At 40.1% G+C, this 20,179-nt stretch overlaps 1 protein-coding gene across 1 annotated transcript in view; it reads left to right on the top strand.

The window, feature by feature from the left end:
• The window catches only part of RIN2 (Ras and Rab interactor 2), a 224,551-nt gene that overhangs the window by 35,851 nt on the left and 168,521 nt on the right, over positions 1 to 20,179 (top strand). The window contains exon 2 of the mRNA XM_043602977.1: positions 10,302 to 10,425. The gene's annotated coding sequence lies outside the window, so the exon portion shown is untranslated. The remainder of the gene's footprint in view (positions 1 to 10,301; positions 10,426 to 20,179) is intronic.

Consider the following 20,179-nt stretch of genomic DNA (forward strand, 5'->3'; position numbering starts at 1 on the left):
AGAGAATGACCTGAGCTGAAGTCTTAACTGACTGAACCACCCAGGAGTTCCTAATCAAATGTATTTAAACAAAGGTCAAAGAATTTAATTTGGAGATCCCGTGCTAAGGTTTAGATTGTTGAAGGTCAATAAATTCCGTAGCTTGTCCTTTGAAAGAAAACATTGCAGAGAAAAAAATGGTCAAACTGGAGAGAAGGTATGCCTCACACTTGGATGTGAGTACACTGAAGTGAGGAAAACTTCATAAGGACCCGGCAACCTGGCTTCTGAGGGAAAAATCCAGATTATTGGTTAAGGAAAATTAACCAGTATGTCCATTTTGAAGTGATGTGAGGTAACCTAAATTTTCTCCATAACACAAAAATCTTTGTGAGGAGAATGAAAAATAAATCAAATTGAATCCTTGTTTTTCATAGGTACTATATTTTTCTATTACCAAAAAATATTTCTTTGAATATTGATGTTCCTAGAACTGTTACCAGGAGATGTTTTGTTGGGAAATGTTACTATTTTCATGCAAATACCAGCATTTGGAATGACTTATCAGTACAATTAGGGGTCTTTAGTTTGCTTTTATTGTGCCCTTTTCAGACAACAAATGGGGAAGGGATGAGAAGTCTTCTAAACTTACTAGAAATGTTGAAGTTTTGGAATTACCCCTAATTACTATAGTAATTCCTTCTCTCCCACCCCTATCAGTTTTTTTCTCAGGCACTGTTCTATGGTGGGGGTAGGTGGAGGGAGGATCTCTTTTAGAACGAGACCAGAGCAGAGGACAGGGTCAGCTTGACAGTATGAGCTGAAAGAGAGAGCAACTACTGTTTGTAGAGGAACCGCCCTGGGAAGGTCTTCAGAGGTTTACCCCACCAGGGGGGAGACCAGACTTCCAGCTAGTCTCTTGTTTTGCTTTTAAATTCCACCTGTCAGTAATGGCCATCCACATCCATATACCCAGTTCTTATGTCAACAGCAAGATTTACATTTGTAAACGGCGTGAGAGGAGTGTACGATGTGTTTAAATACATAATATGCTGTACATTAATGAAATATTGACAGGTTTCAAAGTGTTATTTGCCATGAAGATTTAAATGAGCAAAATTCTTTTTGGTCTTCAGTGAGAATCATGTGGATCACACACATTAATAATAGTTATAATACAATGCAGTAATCCATGCACTGAAAAAGGTATATAAATTAAGATGCATTAGCTAAGGGCAGTAAGGATTCCAGGGAGTGAGGGATACATATGTTCAGGAACTCAGAGCGGACTTAGGGCATGAAGGCAAGGACCACCAGGTGGGGCAGTGGTGATTGATGAAGCAAAGATGAATCTGGGCTTTGCCACGGACAAGATGATGGTGCACACAATGAGCACGAGCTATAAAATGAGAATCGAATGCTGTCCATTTCAGAAAGCAGCTATAATGGCTTAAGAAAGTCGCATGAAATGTACTTAACACGATGCCTTGCATGTAATCAATTCTTAATAAATGTCAGCAGTTGCCTGCTATAGTTCGAGATGGATTTAAAGGATGGGCAGGATTATAGCCAAGAGGTGGCAGTAGAGGGTAAGGCGTTTGGGCTGAGCAGCCACTGTGTGTGTGTGTGTGTGTGTGTGTGTGTGTGTGTGTGTGTGTCGCACACCAGTCATGGGGAAGGGGATATCCATGTGGTGTGGTGACCCATAAGGCTTTGAGGGCTATTCCATAAGGAAATGCTGTTCAGTAGTGAACCACATATGTCATTTTAAGTTTTCTAGTAGTTTTGTTTTAAAATGCTCTTAAAAATGAGGTAAAATTAATTTTAATAATGTAATAAATTCAATATGTCCATTTCAACATGTGAGCAATGTAAAGATTTTTTAATGAAGTGATTTACATTTTTTTAACTAAGTCTTCAAAACCTGGTGTATATTTTCTACTTACAGCACAACTCAATTCAGACTCCCCACATTTCAAGCCATCAGTAGTCATGTAGGGCTATTGGCAGCTGTATTAGACATCCCAGCCATACAGGGTCTTATTCTGATAATAGCAGCACAGTTTTCTTTGAGCTCTTTCTTTCTGTCCTTCCCCCTAAAGAAATAGATGACAGTGCCTTTCTCTGACACAGTTACTTTAAAGGAATTGGAAAAGAGAGAGAAAACATGCTCCAGGTCACCATCTTTCACAGCTGGCCTAATCCTGAGATATTGATTTATGTTAAAGAATGTTGGGAGATACTGGAACATAACCCTTCCAGATCATATTCACATAGAGGCTCTAGAAATCTTGTAACAAAGAAACCTGTTTTACTTTGTGTAACTCCACATTTCCCAATTCATTAGGATTATGGAACAATGTTTTCTTTTAACACTTAACTAACTTTGGTAACATTGATTGGCAGCCTGTTTTCTTCAATCTGCTTTTACCTTGAGGGTTTCAGTTTTTAAATATTTTATAAGGGCTTTAGAGCTTCCGATGAGTATTTCCCACAGTGCAATCACACCTAATAGATGCTTCATCTATATTTGTTTAATTAACAAATAGTTGTGATCAAGACACTTCCTCACAAATTTAGCTTTTCTCCACAGAGAAATGAGATTTAAAAAAATTTAAGATGATTTAAAGTTGTCAAGGTGAGAAACACTTTAGTATTCCCTCGAGAAAGTCTGGTTTGCTAGGCAACCAATGCAAGTTTGAAATGAATTTGCATTTGTCTTAGGAACACCACCATGTTGAAGTTCAATAACCAAGTGAAAACAGATACCCTTTGCTGAGGAAATGCCTCTTATGTGCATACTCTGTAAAACCAACACAGCAATGCTGGGACAGCTTCCCAGATCCTTCCAGCTGCTTCCCTCCGACTGATGGGAAGCCTGAGTCAGCCTGCTGCTCTTTTTAACGTGCAGTTACATTTTTCTTATATAAAAATGATCTTTATGTAGCTGGTGTTTTACGTTTCTGTATGTAAGATTTTATAACATGTCATATAAGTCCACTGTTCGTTCAGTTTAATATTTATACTTCCAAGATTTATTTGGGCTTGGTAAGTTAATTGTATTTTTCTAAGTTCAAAACCCCTTCGGAAGCTGGCTAATAGCATTTTGCCTGGTGGGTTTTTTTCCCCTCAGGGGCTCAAAAAACATCTTAAGCACTTAGGGCTGCTGCTGCAGCAACATTAGTGAAAAGTGAATATTGGCAGCAACATTTAATTCTATTTTGCCCATGTAGTAAGAGCACCAGCCACCTAAAACTCTAGTCTGATGTAAGAAGCACGGTAACTATTAAGATACGGTAGTGACGACATATCCCCTTCTCCAGATGGCCAGATATGTTTATCAGTCTCCCTGGTGTATTATTTTGTTAAATCAAAATTAGAAATAGATGCCAGAATGCTAGAACAACAGTATTAATGCAAATACTACTTCAGGCTCCATATTGTGTGATGCACCGTGATGCATGAGCAAAGGAAGAATTAAGACCAGCAGCCCTGAGCTACACACATTGAAGCAACATAATAATTGAGCCCAAAGAACTGTAAATTTGGGGGTCCACAATGTAACTGTTTTAAGATTTTTCAAATAGTTGAATACACAGGCATATGTGCATACTGGAGGGAATGTACATATGAGTGTGACCTTTCCTGTTTTGTCAAATGAAAGATTTGGATTATAAAATCCAAAATTATAATTTGAAATATAACTTTCAAAATGGGCATCTGTAAATATGGACTTATTCTTAGGGCTTCACACATCCTCTTTGGGAAATTCTGAAATATATCTTTATCCTGAGGACAGCGTTTACTAGTTAACTATTCTGGATAATCTAAGGCATCATCTAAGGGATTGTGAAGTCGGAAGTTGGGGCACATCCAGCCTTGTTTTAATACAAGTTTTAAATACAAGTGAGTGGAATAGAAAACATCAGAATGTAAGAGCTAAGTATTGTTTCATAAAATGTTTGCTTCTGTTTTGTATGTATGTGTATGGTATAAGTCATGATGTGAAATGTATTTATTACTATGGACAGAAGTCAAAAGAGTTTGAAAGCCATTAATTGCTAGATCACTGGTCCTTAACCTTCACTGCCCATTGGAATTTCCCAGTGAACTTTGAAAATAGGGCTGCATAGGTCCAATCCTCAGGTATTCTGTCATTGATTTGGGGTGTGACCAAAGCATGTTTGAGACTTCTTAGATGTGTAGCTGGGGACAAGAGCCTTGGAAGAACCAAGCCTTCTAGCCAAGTTCTGTCAAATAATTCCAATGCCTGCCTTTGGGTTTGCGTTTATTTAATTTGCCTTGGGACCAAGTTGTCCTACAAATTGGAATTGTGGCAGAGTATGGTGAAGGAGCAGAGAGGTCTTACAACGTAGATAACGTCTGCCCCAAGTGAAGGACAAGGGCGGTCTAGTGGGGTTAAAAAAAAAAAGGAAAGCTTCACAGTAGTTCAGAACACAGAAATGTGGAGGGAGAACGTAGAGAGTGGAAAAGAGACTGGAAAAATTTGAATTGTGTGAGCATTCCACCTACCATTCCACTCTGTGAGTGAACAGCCTGGAGTCAGCATGATATGGGCCCCCAGAGTCTGCTGTTTCCCCAGGTGGTCTGTTTATGGGTCGCTTCTCACTACTGCGAGCCTCTCCACACAGCAAACTGCATTTAAAGGTAATTTCTTTTTTAACTTTTTATTTATTTCTTGGTGAAGTAAGTTCAATTCCCAGTGTGGGGCTTGAACTCATGACTCTGAGATCAAGAGTCACATGTTCTACCCACTAAGCCAACCAGGCACCCCTCTTTTTATTTTTTATTTTATTTTAATTCCAGTATAGCTAACATACAGTGTTGTTATTATTTTCAGGTGTACAGTATAGTGATGCAACAATTCTATACATTACTCAGTCCTCATCTCTTGTGTTTTTTATTTTAGCCATTCTGACAGGTGTGAGATAATACCTCATTGTAGTTTTGATTTGCATTTCCCTGATGATCAGTGATGTTGAGCATCTTTTCATGTGTCTGTTGGTCATCTCTATGTCTTCTTTGGAAATATATCTGTTCATGTCTTCTGCCCATTTTTTAATGGATTATTTGCTTTTTGGTTGTTGAGTTTTATAAGTTCTTTATATATTTTGGGTACTAACCCTTTATCAGATATGTCATTTGCAAATATCTTCTCCCATTTCATTTTTAGTTTTCTTAATTGTTTCCTTTATTGTGCAGAAGCTTTTTATTTTGATGTAGTCCCAAATGTTTATGTTTGCTTTTGTTTCCCTGGCTTCAAGAGACCTATCTAGAAAAAAAGTTGCTATGGCCTATGTCAGAGAAGTTGCTGCGTATGATCTCTTCTAAGATACTTATGGTTTCAAGTCTCACACTTAAGTCTTTAATACATTTTGAATTTATTTTTGTGTATAGTGTAAGAAAGTGGTCCAGTTTCATTCTTTTGCATGTAGTTGTCAAGTTTTCCTAACACCATTTGTTGAAGTGACTTTTTCCCTTTGCATATTCTTGCCTCTGTCAGAGATTAAGTGACCATATATATATGGGTTTATTTCTGGGATTTCTATCCTATTCCATGGATCTATGTGTCTGGTTTCACTCCAGTACCATACTGTTTTGATTACTACAGCTTTATAGTATAGCTTGAAATCTGGAATTGTGATACCTCCAGCTTTATTTTTCTTTTTCAAGACTGCTTTGGCTATTTTGTGTCTTTTGTGGTTCCATACAAATTTCAGGATTGTTTTTTCCAGTTCTGTGAAAAAATGTTGTGGGTATTTTGATACAGATTGCATTAAATCTATAGATTGTTTTGGGTAGTATGGACATTTTAACAATATTTGTTTTTCCAGTCCATCAGTATGGAATATTTTTCTATTTCTTTGTGTCATCTTCAATTTCTTACAGAGTACAAGTCTTGATTAAATACCTCCTTGATTAAGTTTAGTCCTAGGTATTTTATTATTTTTGATGTAATTGTAAATGGGGTTGTTTTCTTAATTTCTCTTTCTGTTGCTTCATTATTAGTGTATAGAAATGTGACGGATTTCTATACATTGATTTTGTACCCTGCAACCTTACTGAATTCATTTATCAGTTCTAGTAGTTTTTTGGTGGAGTCTTCAGACTTTTCTATATATAGTGTCATGTCATCTGAAAATAGTGAAAACTTTACTTCTTCCTTACCAATTTGGATGCCTTTTATTCCTTCTTCTCGTCTGATTGCTGTGGCTAGGACTTTCTTTTTTTTTTTTTTTTTTTTATTAAATTTTTTTTTTCAACGTTTATTTATTTTTGGGACAGAGAGAGACAGAGCATGAACGGGGGAGGGGCAGAGAGAGAGGGAGACACAGAATCGGAAACAGGCTCCAGGCTGTGAGCCATCAGCCCAGAGCCTGACGCGGGGCTCGAACTCACGGACCACGAGATCGTGACCTGGCTGAAGTCGGACGCTTAACCAACTGCACCACCCAGGCGCCCCATAGGACTTTCAATACTATGTTGAATAACAGCGGTGGGAGTGGACATCTTGTTCCTGACTATTGGGGAAAAGCTCTCAGTTTTTCACCATCAACTATGATGTTAGCTGTGGGTTTCTCATAAATGACCTTTATTATGTTGAGGTGTGTTACCTCTAAACCTACTTTGTTGAGTGTTGAGGGTCTTTATCATGAATGGATGTTATACTTTGTCAAATGCTTTCTCTGCACCTATTGAAATGATCAAATGGCTTTTTTTTTTCTCTTAATGATGCAATGTATCACCTTGATTGATTTCCAAATACTGAACCATCTTTGCAACTGGGAATAAATCCCACTTGATTGTAGTGAATGATTTTTTTTTAACATAGTGTTGAATTCAGTTTGCTAGTATTTTATTGAGAATTTTTGCATCTATGTTCATCAGGGATATTGAGTTGTAGTTTTCTTTTTTAGTGGTGTCTTCATCTGGTTTTGATATCAGGGTAATGCTGGCCTCATAGAATAAATGTGGAAGTTTTCCTTTCTTTTCTATTTTTTGGAATAGTTTGAGAAGGATAGGTATTAACTCTTCTTTAAATGTTGGGTTCCCTTTTGAAACCATCTGGTCCTGGACTTTGATTTGTTGTGAGTTTCTTGATTACTGATTTAACATCATTGCTGGTAATCAGTCTGTTAAAATTTTATATTTCTTCCTGATTCACTTTTGGGAGGTTATATGTTTCTATGAATTTATCCATTTCTTCCAGGTTGTCCAATTTGTTGGCATATAATTTTTTATAATATTCTCTTATAATCCTTTGCATTTCTGTGGTGTTGGTTGTTCTTTCTCTTTTTCATTTCTCATTTTATTTATTTGAGTCCTTATTTATTTGAATCCTCTCTCTCTCTCTCTCTCTCTGTCTCTCTGTTTTTATAAATGAGGCTAAAGGTTTTTCAATTTTGTTTCAATTTTGCTGATCTTTTCAAAGAGCCAGCTTCTGGTTTCATTGATTTTGTTTGTTTGTTTGTTTGTTTCTGTTTCATGTATCTCTGCTCTAATCTTTATTATTTCCTTCCTTCTGCTGGTTTTAGGTTTTGTTTGTTGTTTTTCTAGCTCCTTTAGGTTTAAGGTTGGGTTGACTTCTCTTGCTTCTTGAGGTAGACCTGTATTGCTGTAAATTTCCTTGTTCAAACAGCTCTTGCTGAACCCCAAAGATTTTGGATTATTTTGTTTTCATTTGTCTCCATGAATATTTTTGTGTCTTCTCTGATTTCTTGGTTGACCCATTCATTCATTGGTTAGTAGCCTGAAATTTAAACTCCATGTATTTGTGCTCTTTTTTGATTTTTTCTCTCATAGTTTCATATGAAATTTCTAGTTTCATAGCATTGTGGTCAGAAAAGATGCATAGTATGACTTTTATCTTTTTAAATTTTTTAAGACTTATTTTGTGGCTTAATATATGATTTATCCTGGAGAATGTTCCATGCCTACTTGAAAAAATGTGTATATACTACTGTTGTAGGATTGAATGTTCTGAATATATCTGTTAAATCCATTTGGTCCAATGTGTCATTCAAAGCCACTGTTTCCTTGTTGATTTTCTGTTCGGATGATCTATCCATTGATGTAAGTGGGGTGTTAAAGTCCCTTACTATTATTGTATTACTATTAATTACTTCCTTTGTTATTTTGTTAGTTTGTTATTAACAGTTTTCTATATTTGAGAGCTTCCATGTTGGGTGTATGTTTACAATTGCTATATCTTCTTGTTGGATTGTTCCTTTTATGATTCTATAGTATCCTTCTTTGTCTCTTATTACAATTTTTCTTTTAAAATTTTAAGGCAAGTTGATTTATTCTCTTATGTTAGTCTTATGTTAGCAGAAGATGAATCTCTGCTGTATTCATGTTAGAAAGGGTGAGTTTTAGCAAAACGACATCATCAAATTAACATTAAATTAATCTTGTTACTTTTAATTGTATTGGTTTACATTCTTGTTCTTACATGACTTATAATTGTATATGGGTTTTATAATTATGTAGAATCATGATAATCAGGTATTTATATCTAGTTATTTTATGTTTACATACTTAATATTATAATATAAATAATATAATGGAGGAAGCACTTGAATTTCTGTCCCTTATAAGGATAACCTTTTTTAACTCACTGGCTTCCTTTGCTGTGTGTGACTGTGTGGCTCACTGTGAGTACAGTGGGTCAGTAAATTAACTCCCTATTTCTTGTATATCTATTAGCAAAGATTAGGAGACATTGTGATGTGATGTGAATGGCCCTTAAAACTTATTGGGACTATTTATCAATAATCTTATCTAAGTGTGAAATAAGAGTCAGGGGAAAACCTGAATTAAAAAAGAAAGTGAGATTTAAATTGTTACCCAAAAAACATGATGACGACCATTGATATTGGTAATGGTAGCAGCAAACATTTATTGAGCATTCACTAAGTAACCTGCAATGGGCCAGTGCTTTCCATGGATTACTTTACAAGCACACCCCTTTGAAGTAGGTGCTATTCCAGTCACCCCACTTTACATAGAAGGAACCCAAGTTAAGTGAATTGCCTGAGAAACACAGCTGGGATTCAAGATCAAATGTGTTGCCCTGAGGCCTGAGAGCTGAAACTTCTCAAGTGTGAGAAGAGGGTCAGGGAGGCTGTTCCGGGCTAGAGCCTAACTCACATCCAGAGAACGAAGACATGCATGTGGCATCTGCACAGGAGTGTCCTGGAGGACGTGCTGGCAAGGGAGTCTGTCCAGTTACACAGCCTGATGGAGAAGCTGAAACTATGAAATATTATCAAAGTGTAAAAAACAAAAAGAGAGAGAAAGAGTCTTCTTATACTGATGTAGGGGGTTTTATAGGACATCTGGAGCATGGAATAAGTGAATGTAGGATGACACACAATGAACATTTATTTAGAAAAGAAATATATATGTGTACGTATGTGTGTGGGAGAGAGAGAGAAAGAGAGAGAGAGAGAGAGATTAAATCTTTGAATGCACAGAAGTGATCTGGAAAGATTTGATCCCAAACTATAACAGTGTCTACCCCTGTTGAGCATGTGGGCTCTAGTTGTTAGTGGTGATGGTCAAAGGGACTTGAGCTTTGATCTAATATTTGTGTTTTGTTTCTGTTTGTTTGTGAGCAGTTTGACTACATTTGTGTGCTTGGGTGATTTTGGAAAGATTAAGGCATTGATACAAAAAATGAGATATGGAGATAATTTGGAATTTCATATTCGGGCAGGTCCCATCTTCAAAGTCTCAGACTGGAAGATTGCATGACTCTGTATAAGCTGATATGATGCAAGGGATAATAGAAAACAAAATGACACTTAACTGAAGGAGAAGACAGCTTGGTTGGTAATTAGCTCCATTTTTTAAAGTGAGAGTATTTTGGAGTTCTAGCATTGGCATAGGGATTTAAAGAACATTCTGGTAAAGTCCTTTTTTTAATGTTTATTTAGAGACCGGGGAGAGAGAGAATGTGAGCAGCAGAGGGGCAGAAATAGAGGGAGAGAGAGAATCCCAAGCAGGCTCTGCACTGTCAGCACAGATCCTGACACAGATTCTATGAACCATGAGATCATGACCTGAGCTGAAATCGAGAGTCTATGCTTCACTGACTGAGCCACCCAGGTGCACCAGAAAGTCCTTCTTTAGGCCCAGGAGTAGGACTGAGTGTCAGAAAAGGAAGGAAAAGCCATTTTCTGGGCTCCCAGCTATGAGTGCATCCTTCCAGAACCAGTGAGGCAAATCCTCTGTGCAGTTTTTCATGGTATTTTTTTAATGCTTCCAACGCTCTAAATGGTCAGTTCTGTGTGTTGTAGATGGAGATAAGAGATCCGGACTTCTGAACTTCTACTGGAAGAGATAAAATGTGCAAGCCCTTCGGGATGTTGGGGAGGCTGGGGTTGAACTGAAGAGGAAGACAGAGGCATGCTGATGTGAAGGGTATGTAATATCGAGATTATAAAACCCAGTGCATGGCACCCCAGGGATGTTTCTGGCTTCCGAGGTTCTACAATGCAGTTGGAGAGGTTGTGTGTTCTAGCTCTGATATGCTGGTATGGGTGTGACTTCTCTGACAGGGGCAGCTGCTTACCTGTTTCCAGGTATCTTAGGGATTCGGTGTATGATGCATTGGCCACAGGGCCAAACCAACACCAAGGTGGTTGAGGAGAACATAAAATGTAGCCACTCAGTTTATGAGAGCACAAAATACATGCCAGGCAAGGCTCTAAGCACTTTAATGGATTAATCCTTTTAATTCTCACAATACCACCATGAGCCAGGTACAGTTGTTGTCATTTTAGAAATGGGCCACCAGGGAGCACAAAGAAGCTGGTTACTCACTGAGAGTACATCGCGATGGTGGAGCTCCATCCCAGCATAAAAGCCTTACTCTGCTCTCTCTCTTCCTTTCTCATACATTTCCCACAACCTCTCTTCCTATCCCTTCCTATCCCTGCTTTTCATCTATTTTTTTTTTCATAGTATCTTAGGTTTCCATATGACAGAGAGTTAGCATCAGAGAGATGTCAGCATATGTCACTGGCAGATCGTATTTCCCCAAAATGGCCACAACAATATTGCTTAGAACCTTGCCATGCTCCCTCAGGCACAGAAGTCTACTTTCCTTCTCCTGGAGTCTGGATGGAACTCAGTGACAGAGAGAGGGTGGTGGGAGTGACACTGAGTGACTTCAAAGCCAGATGATCAAAGATGACGTGGCTTGCACCTGGCTCACTCATTCTCTAGGAACGCTTGCTTTGAGACCAGCCACCATTTTGTGAGGAAGCCCATTGGGATGGTGGCACTTGTGTCTTTCACCTTATATCTGGTCATACACATACAACTGCAGCTGCTTGACAACTATGAATAAATCTTATCTCTACAGTGTCCAGAATGTGCACCATTTTACCCTACGCTTAGTAGGTGCAGACCTCCAATAATAATGGAGGTGGCAGCAGGACCAAAATAGGAGGGTTTTTTTTATTATGATGAAGGATAAATAAATGCATGTAAAATGTTAGACAAGTTTAATTCTTTAATTGTATTTTTTATTGCCTAATCCATCAGTTAACTTTTGCTGCCTGAAAAAACCACCCCGAGGGGTGCCTGGGTGGCTCAGTCGGTTAAGCATCTGACTCCTGGTTTAAGCTCAGGTCATGATCTTATGGTTCATGGGTTCGAGCCCCACATCAGGCTCTGTGCTGACAGTGCAGAGCCTGCTTCAGATCCTCTTCTCTCTCTCTCTCTGCTCCTTCCCAGATCATGTGCTCTCTCTCAAAACTAAATAAACATTAAAAATGTTTAACAAACAGCCCCAAGATGTAGTAGCTTAAAATAGTAGCTTTTTTTTTTTTTTTTTTAGTTTGGGACTCTGCAGGTTGACAGCTGAGGTGGGGTTCTGCTGGTCTGGCTAGCTCAGCTGGGCTGACATGAGCATCTTCAGTCAGCTGCCAGGTTGGTGATGGTGGCCTCCCCTGGGATGGCTCCCCTCTGCTCTGCATGTCTCTCATCCTCCCACAGGTTAGGGCTCCGAGAGAGTGAGCATGCGTGGCTTCTTGAGTCTGGGGCTTGAAATGACACAGTATGCATCTGCCAGATTTTTTTGGCCAAAGCAGGTCACAGGCCAATCCAGGTTCAAGAAGAGAGAACTAGACTGTAGCCATTGGTGGGAGGAACTGCAAAGCTGTCTTGCAAAGAGCAGGCCTATAGGAAGGGTGGAGAACTGTGGCTGTCTTTGCAACCCACAATACCACGTGAAATGCTAATATTGTACTGCGGGTATTAACAGCATTACGATAGAGAATGGTAGAACGGAACCCACGTGTATGTTTGATAATTTACGAGAAAAATGGAACTAGGCTGAGAAGAGAGGACAGCAAGAAGAAGCCGAGATGGGGAGAGAATAGAAGAGCCATGGGCCATTCTGTCCATTCCCCTCCTGCCTAACTCTGTAAAAGGGGGATTGAGATGGGACGGGCATAGTAGAGCACAGGGAGAATAGTTGGTAGTAAAGACTTTCTTTTTTTTTTGCTGTTCTCTTCTCCCCCATTGCCAGCTGGGGGTGGCAGGTGATGAAGGTGTGACTCTCACATCTAACTTGGGGGAGCCAGCAGGGCTCCTCAGAGGAAGAAGAAGGGTCAAATGATCTGTCTGCCTAATCGCTTTGTTCCCATGGGATTTCAGGAAGGCTTCAGCTTATGAACACTTGGCCCCTTGAAACTACCACAACATTTATTGTCATATTTCATCATCATAATAGCTCTATAAGGGTGGGCTCATTATTATCCTTGCTTTACAGATTGGGATACTGAGTGCTAAGAGGTCAAGTAGCTTGCCCTTAATCACAGTTGAGCAGTGGCAAAGGCTGGGTTCAAATCCGGGCTGTGCAATGGCTTCTCCAGCACACTTGGCTGAATCCTGTGATGCCAATGTGGCCTGAAGGTTTGACAGAAATGGTGGCCCCCATGCAGGTGTGATCAGAGAACATGGGGCTTACTCCCTTCTCTTCCCTTGGCCTGGCCTTCATTTGGATCCAGGTCTGAGGAGCATGCTACAGAAGGGCAGGGCTGGTGGGATGGCATCACCAGAGGAGAATTTGTCAAGGAGCAAGTAAGCAGCTATCTTTGGGATGACCCCCGCCTTCCCCTGGGTAAGCAGGAGTGGGTAATTTTCAATCCTACCTGGGTGATCCATCTCCTTCCACCCCCCCTCCCCCCCCCCCAGCTGAGTCCTGAGGCCCTAGGGGCTGGGCTTGAGTGCCCTATTTCATGGCACCTAGAGGGTGCTTTGGAAGGGTCTAGAACAAATCTAGGTCTCTGCTCACCAGACCAAAATCCTCAGTCTACTACTGGGCCCATCCTAAATAGTTCCTCTGGAAATGCCTCCCATGCCTTAGCCATGCACACCGAGAGCACAACCTGACTGGTGTCTTCCCCTGGACTCTTGTATCTTCTCTGATTCTTGGGTTTCTCCTCCATGTGACAGTCTCACTAATTACATATAATCAGTGGAGAATGCTTCATTCTTTCTGTTGCTCTCCCTGCTCACCGTTTAAAGGCTCATGCTGCCATCAGCTGGCTGAGAAATTTAAAGTGGTTTGTGAAGAATTTATCTCTTCTTTTCATTCTTTTTTCCTAGGTATTTTCCTCAGTCCTCCCGGTTCTTTCCAACATGCAGATGCAGCTTAGAAGCCCGGTAGTAATAAAGATAAGTGAGTCTTGCTTGAAAATAGTAACATTTCTTTATGGCTTGCTGTGAGTCATGTCCTGTTCTAGGCACGTAACACATTCTTTCCTCACACAGTCCTGAGAGGTAGAGAGGCACTGTTTTTGTCCCCACTTTACAGAGGAGAAAACTGAAAGCAGTGAAGTCATCTGTGTATCATGGTCTCTGGGACATTCAAGTGCTCGATGAATGTTAGTTTTTATTTGTAAAAATGTGCCGTGTCTTAGCTTGAGTCAAGAATTCATGTGCTGGGGCACCTGGGTGGCTCAGTCCATTAAGCATGGCTCAGGTCATGATCTCATGGTTCGTGAGTTCAAACCCCGCATCAGGCTCTGTACTGCCATCTGGGAGCCTGGAGCCTGATTCAGATTCTCTCTTTCCCCCCCACCCCGCCCCTCCCCTGCTCACACTGTCTCTCTTTCTCTCTCAAAAATAAACATTTAAAAAATTATATATAAAAAAGAATCATGTGCAAATATTTATATGGGCATTGATGCTCAGACAGGGAAGGAGAGGGGTGGAATTGAGAAGGGGTAAGGCCATCAAGATGGACCATGAGTGGGTGACACTGAGAAACTGGGGCCCAATCCCGCTGGGGATCTGTGGGAGACAGTGTAGGATAGATCTTCGAATCATCCCACCAAAGGACATGGAAGCTGGGGTATTCTTGGAGAAATCATGGTGATCTTTTTAAAGTAGTTGTGAACTTCATCACTCTATCCTGTGTTGCCACCCATTTGTCCAGGGAAGGAAACCAGGAAAAGCTATTGTGCATTACTCCCCTTGGCTTCCTATACTTCCCCTGTATTCTCCGCATTAGCTGTCCCAGTCACAGTGCAGCATACCGCCCCCAACCTCAGTGGAAAATTCATACTAAGCATTTATTTAGCTCATACAACTGAAAGTTGGCTGGGGTTTGGCTGATCTGGGTTGAGCTTAGCTGGGTGGCTCTGCTTCTGGCATAGGTCCAGCTGGGCTTGGCCTCTCTTGGCTGAGGTCTAGGCTCAGGCCTGGTGCACCTGAGCATATTCTATGTCAGGCTTGTGGGCAGCTGGTACTCAATGGAAACTCTGTGTGTGACCGTGACAGAAGCATAGGGGTGCAGGTGGAAACCCAAGAGGCCTCTTAATAGACCTTTCTATATTACCTTATTGACTAAAGCAAGTCACACAGCCAAACCCAAGGTCAGAGGCAGAGAGGTATATTCTGCTTTTACTGGAGAAGCTTCTGCTACTGGCCGTGGCTTAGAATCAGTAAGGCACTCTACTGTGTTTCCTCTGTCAGCTGCTAAACTGTGCAAATACAATGTGAAATTTAAAAGTTTTACCAATGCCAGTTTTCGTTATCACTTTGGGCAAAGTCCCAAATCTTTAACAATATTCTAATTTCTAATTAATGGGAGATGAAATGATTCTTTAAAACTGCACACCCTCAGGTTCCAGAAACCTCTTTGCTGTCTCAGACCTCAGCTGGAGATTGTTGCCTTATCTTCTATGATGAAGTCTCAGTGTGGACTCACAAAGTGTCTGGAGCTGTTGAGCTCTGCCGTCCCACCGTGACAACTTGTTACCACCTGGGCAGCTGCCTAAATGGCATCTGCCCCTGCCAGTTGCTCAAGCTTGTCAGAATGAGATAAGAGCAGCAAGTGGAATGAATAAATTGTCAATTATATTGATGGGTGTATTTTCCTGCATTTCAGGAGAAGGATTGAATCCTGTAAAAATCTCATTTCTCTGCTTTTCTCAGTGCCTTGGCTCTCTCATCTGGCACGACTGCAGCTTGGCTGGAAGGAGAGGAGGCAGAGCTTTTATGTTGGTTGGAATTTGCAGCCATAAATTTGCAGGACTTTTTCCAAGTTAGCATGGAAAAGACTTGCCGTTTTATGCTTTTTGTGAGTTGTAAGTCGTAAAGCATATGCTCAGGGTGGCTTGACTGTTGTGTTCTTGGCCCTGTAAAGGAGGTCTGCTGAAAAAAAAACCTAAGCCTTGAACGATTAAACGTCTTTGCAAATGCTCATAAGTTATTTTTACTGTGTCCATGTAGCAGCCGAGCAATCAAGTGAGCACAGACCTTGATGCTAACGTCTTGACGATGGCACCTTCTTTGTCCCAATAGAGCATTCTAATTAGCTCATGAAATCATATGCTTCATTAATACTAAATCAAAATGCCTGTGAACTTAGTGGTTTGTTTCTGTTTTTATAAATGCACAAGGGTGGAGCAGAAAGTGTCAGATGTGTGAGCCAATTACTAAGTGTCACTTCTTGGTGGGAAGGATGGTGGGGGTGGGTAATTGAGACAGGGAAGGGAAAGCGGTTGTGTTAATGGGCAGATTACCACTGTGGGCAAGTGGGGCTCCATCCTGCAGGCGAGCTCTGGGAGAGTATTTGACCTCAACTCAGAGTTGCTTCACAAAGGAGTGAAGTTGCTGGGGTATTTTATTCACCAATTCCCATCCATCACTGGTGAGAAACATTTCAAGGGCCAGTGACTCACTGGTCTTCTGGTCCACTCATGGGTGAGTCAAGCCTGCTGCTGTCAGTCTTCAGAAAGAGTGCCACTGGTACTTGCTGTGAAAACCCTAGACAGCTGTGGAAGTGGTAGGTGCTGAGGCGACATGGTGAGGCGCTATTAGCATCTGCTATAGGGCACTCCAGAGATTTGGGGGAATGGAAGGAAGGAATTTGTAGCTTTTGAAACTGAGCACAGCAGAGGCTAAATACCGTGAAGGCCTTTAGACTGAATGGTGAGCATTCGTTTGGATGGTTATTTAATTTATTTACATTTGGCACAGACATACAATGAAACACTATACAACCATTACCAAAAGAGGGAGAGTTAATGTGCTGACATGAAACTCTATTCAAGTTATAGTTTTGGCTAGAAAAAAAGCACAGTGCAGAACAATATGTGTAGAATATGCTACCTTTTTTTGTTTTTTAATTTGACAGAGAGAGAAAGCTAGAGTGGGGGAGAGGGGCAGAGGGAGAGAGAGAGAATCCGAAGCAGACTCCATGCTCAGCACGGAGCCCAACATGGGGATCAGTTCCCACAACTGCAAGATCATGACCTGAACCAAAATCAAGAGTTGGATGCTTAACTGACTAAGCCACCCAGGTGCCCCTAGAATATGCTTTCATGAAAACATTGGTTTATAATTTACATGTCATAAAATTCACCCATTTTAAGTCTACAAATATAGAGTGTTTGGGTAAATACATACAATTTTCTAGAAATTTCATGTAAATGGAACCATATAATATTTGGACTTTGTGTCTGACTACTTAGCGTATGTTATTAAAATTATTTACATCATAGCATATGTCAATAGTTTGTTCCCTTTTTTACTGTGGAATAGTATTTCATTGTATGGATATATCACCTTTTTGTTTATCCATTCTACAGTTGATAGAAATTTGGTTTGTTTTTTGTTTTATTATTGCGAATAATGCAGTAATGAACATCCACATGCAGTCTTTATGTGGACATATATTTTAATTTCTCTTGGGTAGGTACTTAACCAGTGAAATTTCTGGGTTATATGGTAAGAATATGTTTAGTTTTTTAAGAAACTGCCAAACTGTTTTCCAAAGAGACTGTATCATTTTATTGCATTCCCACAATGTATGAGGGATCCAGTTTTTCTATATCCTTACCAACAACTGGTATTGTCCATTTTTCTGAGGTTAGTCATTTTTTTTTTATTAAAAAATTGTAATATTTATTTATTTTTGAGAATGAAAGAGAGAGAGTCTGGGGGAGGGGCAGACAGAAGGGCAGAGGATCTGAAGCAGGTTCTGTGCTGACAGCAGAGAGCCCAATGTGGGGCTGGTACTCACAAACTGTGAGATCATGATCTGAGCCGAAGTTAGATGCTTAAGCAACTGAGCCACCCAAGTGCCCCGAGGTTAGTCATTCTGATAGAAGTGTAATGGTGTTTTATCGTTTCCTAATGAAACTTTATTTGCCATACTTTATTTGCCATTCATATATCTTCTCTGAGGAAATGTCATTCAAATCTTTTCTCATTTTTCTTTGTTTTCTTATCGATTAAGAAGGGTTCTGGACTGTTGTAATTTTTTGCTGTAAGGTCAAAATTATTTCCAAAGAGAAAGTTAAAAAAAAAAAATCCCTGCCCCCATCATTGTCCCCATGCCCCGTCAGAATGGTACACTCAGGCATTGTCTCGTGGTGTTACATCCTCAGTAAAAGAAATAAAAGGAAGGGCGAGATCAGATTTTTGATCTTTTGCCAAGAAGTGTCATTGTCTGGTAAGGACACAGTGGATCTTTATTTTTTTTATTTTTTATTTTTGAAAATTTGTTTAAATGTTTATTTTTTTTGAGACAGAGAGAGACAGAGCATGAACGGGGGAGGGTCAGAGAGAGGGAGACACAGAATCTGAAACAGGCTCCAGGCTCTGAGCTGTCAGCCCGACGCGGGGCTCGAACTCACCGACCCCTAGATCATGACCTCAGGCCAAGTCCGACGCTTAACTGACTGAGCCACCCAGGCGCCCCTAGGACACAGTGGATCTTTATTAAATCAAAATATACTTCCTCAACTACTTTCTCTGTGAATGGGAAATTGGTGATTTAAAAAATGTCCAGATGTTGGATAAAGCAAAACATGAAAGGGCTCGTTATAATCTTTCTTTTTTCAGTCCCTGCAGAGGTCATCTTCCTCAGCCTTTTCCCTCCGCATATGGTAAGGTCAGGCACTTGCTGTGTGTCCTACTGCCAATGTAGATAGATTCAGACCTGGGGAACAGAGGAGTGAGCCGAGCTGGTTCGCCCATGGGCACAGGCACTTGCTTCAGGGCGCCAGCGTGTTCCCCAGTGGCGCCCCCATTCACATCTTCTCCGCGTTGACACTGTGCACATCAGCGGGTCTGTGGAGTTGCCTCTCTTTCACTTCCTGCCAAATCTGCTACTTCTTCTACATTTTCTCATATAACGAAAGTAAACTAAATATATGCCTGTAGCTAAATTTACAAAGTTCAAGCAGAAATGAATAGGCTAGTTACCTAATAGCAGATGGAGTATAAAGAACAATGAGATGGAACAGAGATGCTGCGGTCCGCATGCCATCTTGACTTAATGGCTTTCGGGTTTTCAAATATTTAATGCGTACCAATTATTCATTCTTTCATTCATTCATCGAATCTTTAGGGAATCCTACAATGCATCAGACACTTTGTGAGGCCAGTGGGTGTTGGTAGTGAACCAGTGTGACAAAGTCCTCCGCTCTGAGATTCTCACACTCCTGGGAGAATTAGACAATATATAAGCAAGTAAATACACAACATATTCCAGGTTATACTAAACATTACAAAATGAAACAAAATACAGTGAGGAGGTAGAGACAGATGGAGTCATGAAAATTCTGGAAGGATGGACTACAGAGGATTAATAGATCTAATTGTTTAAATCTATTTATTTATTCATTTTAGAATTTATTTTCAAATTTTCCTATAAACTTGTATTGCTTTTGTAATAAAAAGGTTATTCTAAATTTACAGTAAAATAGTAGATTTGAATGTTTACTTGGTTAATCGGATCACTTGGTTGTATCCTAGTTTTTAACCAAAAATATTGAAAAAAATCAACTGGAAAATAAAACATAGTCTTTATTATCTGGGGGCATGGTTTCTTAATATGTTAGGAATTTTGATATTTGGAAATACAAGATAAACAAATTACAAAAAACCAGGAGTGTTTATAAAATGCTTTCCTGATTGGTAATTTGAAATGATTAATAATCCCTTCGAGTCTTGGTAAATTGTAAATTTTGCTACTAGTTAGATCAAAGTAAACAATGATAGCATTAAATGAAAGATGCAGGGACCAAAACATCTGAGCCCAAAATGCTGTTTCTGACCTCGTTTTGTTTTGTTTTTACTGGCAAATGGGAGCACAAAGGTGTTTCTAGGAGTTCACACAACAAAACATAAAGTGGAGATTTCAGCCACTTAGTTAGCTTGGCCCAAGAAAACTCCCAAACTTGGAAAATTCAGACAACAATAACGCATTTGAAGGCATGACCCAGGCTATTTCCTGGAGGCCCAGCTCCCCAGAACAGATGCCTGTGTGTATGGTATGTGAGGGGTGATCCTTCCTGCCCTCTGCCCTTCTCCCACCTTGGTGCTCCTTTTCACTGATTGGTGCCACTTTCCGAAAGAGGTGACATTTTATTTAGTAATACCACCACTTAGATCATAACAAATAACTAGTGGGGTCACACAACACCCCCACTCAAGACCCTTACCCCACATCTTCCTGCCTCATACTGTCAAGTTGTTCAGTTTCTGGCTCATGCCAGATTTCAAAGTCTATTTCAAAATCTATTTGGCCATCTCTGGTGCTGGAATAAACCAAATCTTATCCAAATATGATCTCCATTTTATGTTTTGTAAACTTGGTCATGTTTTCTTGTAACTAACCAATTCAGATGCATACTTATCCAGTTAA

Source organism: Prionailurus bengalensis, chromosome A3, assembly GCF_016509475.1.
Source record: "Prionailurus bengalensis isolate Pbe53 chromosome A3, Fcat_Pben_1.1_paternal_pri, whole genome shotgun sequence".
In the NCBI taxonomy this organism is placed as follows: domain Eukaryota; kingdom Metazoa; phylum Chordata; class Mammalia; order Carnivora; family Felidae; genus Prionailurus; species Prionailurus bengalensis.